Source organism: Cydia pomonella, chromosome 8 (genome assembly GCF_033807575.1).
Source record: "Cydia pomonella isolate Wapato2018A chromosome 8, ilCydPomo1, whole genome shotgun sequence".
Lineage (NCBI taxonomy): Eukaryota > Metazoa > Arthropoda > Insecta > Lepidoptera > Tortricidae > Cydia > Cydia pomonella.
This window is the reverse complement of record NC_084710.1, coordinates 7,923,558-7,926,390: the sequence shown is the minus strand read 5'-3', so window position 1 is coordinate 7,926,390 and position 2,833 is coordinate 7,923,558. Positions and strand designations below refer to the sequence as shown.

Here is a 2,833-nt window from a genome sequence, read left to right as displayed (position 1 = left end):
TGTAGGTAAGTACTAAGTACATAAAAGGTACCGAAATAGGTCAGAAGAGCAGTAAATTCAATATTACTATACAGTATATCCAAAAAGAGCGCTATGATAAGTAAAAGTTCCTTTTTAGGGTTCAGTACCCAAAGGGTAAAACGGGAGCCTATTACTAAGACTCCGCTGTCAGTACGTCTATCCGTCTGTCACCAGGCTGTATCTCGTAAACCGTGATAGTTAGTTGATATTTTCACAGTTGCCTGCCGCAATAACAACAAATACTAAAAACTACGGTACCCTAGATGGGCGAGTCCGGCTCGCATTTGTCTGGTATTATTTAAATATAGGAGGCAAATGAGGAAAGCCCATGAACAGAGGTCGTACCTATCATAGGATAAGTAGATATATATGTACAAAGAAACAGCGGTATGTTAAGTAGATTTTTTTATATAGTAGGCAAACGAGCAGAGCCCATGAACAGAGGTCATACTCTTATCATAGAATTGGTAGATATGTACAAAGAAACAGCGCTATGTTAAGTAGAATCGATTTTTTTTAAGTAGGAGCTAAACGAGCAGAACTCATGAACAGAGTTCGTATCATAAGATTTGTAGATATGTACATAGAAATGGCGCTATGTTAAATAGAAGTATTTTTTTAAATATAGGAGGCAAATGAGCAGAGTCCATGAACAGAGGTTGTATCATAGGATAAGTAGATATGTACAAAGAAATGGCACTATGTTAAGTAGATTTTTTTTTTTTTAATATATGAGGCAAACGAGCAGTGCCCACGAACAGAGCTCGTATCAGAAGATTTATAGAGATGTACAAAGGAATGGCGTTATGTTAAGTAGAAGTATTTTTTTAAATACAGGAGGCAAACGAGCAGAGCCCATGAACAGAGGTCGTATCTTAAGATTTGTAGATATGTACATAGAAATGGCGCTATGTTAAGTAGAAGTATTTTTTTAAATATAGGAGGCAAATGAGCAGAGCCCATGAACAGAGGTTGTATCATAGGATAAGTAGATATGTACAAAGAAATGGCACTATGTTAAGTAGTTTTTTTTTTTTTAATATATGAGGCAAACGAGCAGTGCCCACAAACAGAGCTCGTATCAGAAGATTTATAGAGATGTACAAAGGAATGGCGTTATGTTAAGTAGAAGTATTTTTTTTTAAATATAGGAGGCAAACGAGCAGAACCCATGAACAGAGCTCATATCATAAGATTTGAAGAGATGTACAAAGGAATGGCGTTATGTTAAGTAGAAGTATTTTTTTAAATACAGGAGGCAAACGAGCAGAGCCCATGAACAGAGGTCGTATCTTAAGATTTGTAGATATGTACATAGAAATGGCGCTATGTTAAGTAGAAGTATTTTTTTAAATATAGGAGGCAAATGAGCAGAGCCCATGAACAGAGGTTGTATCATAGGATAAGTAGATATGTACAAAGAAATGGCACTATGTTAAGTAGAATTTATTTTTTTTAATATAGGAGGCAAACGAGCAGAGCGCACGAACAGAGCTCGTATCAGAAGATTTATAGAAATGTACAAAGGAATGGCGTTATGTTAAGTAGAAGTATTTTTTTAAATACAGGAGGCAAACGAGCAGAGCCCATGAACAGAGGTCGTATCATAAGATTTGTAGATATGTACATATAAATGGCGCTATGTTAAGTAGAAGTATTTTTTTAAATATAGGAGGCAAATGAGCAGAGCCCATGAACAGAGGTTGTATCATAGGATAAGTAGATATGTACAAAGAAATGGCACTATGTTAAGTAGATTTTTTTTTTTAATATAGGAGGCAAACGAGCAGAGCCCACGAACAGAGCTCGTATCAGAAGATTTATAGAGATGTACAAAAGAATGGCGTTATGTTAAGTAGAAGTATTTTTTTTATATAGGAGGCAAACGAGCAGAACCCATGAACAGAGCTCATATCATAAGATTTGTAGAGATGTACAAAGGAATGGCGTTATGTTAAGTAGAAGTATTTTTTTAAATACAGGAGGCAAACGAGCAGAGCCCATGAACAGAGGTCGTATCTTAAGATTTGTAGATATGTACATAGAAATGGCGCTATGTTAAGTAGAACTATTTTTTTAAATATAGGAGGCAAATGAGCAGAGCCCATGAACAGAGGTTGTATCATAGGATAAGTAGATATGTACAAAGAAATGGCACTATGTTAAGTAGAATTTGTTTTTTTTAATCTAGGAGGCAAACGAGCAGAGCCCACGAACAGAGCTCGTATCAGAAGATTTATAGAGATGTACAAAGGAATGGCGTTATGTTAAGTAGAAGTATTTTTTTAAATACAGGAGGCAAACGAGCAGAGCCCATGAACAGAGGTCGTATCATAAGATTTGTAGATATGTACATAGAAATGGCGCTATGTTAAGTAGAAGTATTTTTTTAAATATAGGAGGCAAATGAGCAGAGCCCATGAACAGAGGTTGTATCATAGGATAAGTAGATATGTACAAAGAAATGGCACTATGTTAAGTAGATTTTTTTTTTTAATATAGGAGGCAAACGAGCAGAGCCCACGAACAGAGCTCGTATCATAAGATTTGTAGATATGTACATAGAAATGGCGCTATGTTAAGTAGAAGTATTTTTTTAAATATAGGAGGCAAATGAGCAGAGCCCATGAACAGAGGTTGTATCATAGGATAAGTAGATATGTACAAAGAAATGGCACTATGTTAAGTAGAATTTTTTTTTTAATATAGGTGGCAAACGAGCAGAGCCCACGAACAGAGCTCGTATCAGAAGATTTATAGAGATGTACAAAGGAATGGCGTTATGTTAAGTAGAAGTATTTTTTTTAATATA

The 2,833-nt window shown here is 35.5% G+C and overlaps 1 long non-coding RNA gene across 1 annotated transcript; it reads left to right on the top strand.

Moving 5' to 3' along the window:
* Positions 1–248: 248 nt before the first annotated feature.
* Positions 249–2,833, top strand: LOC133520472 (uncharacterized). The gene is made up of 2 exons (XR_009799761.1): positions 249–1,045; positions 1,778–2,833. It is a non-coding gene; the product is annotated as an uncharacterized LOC133520472 (long non-coding RNA).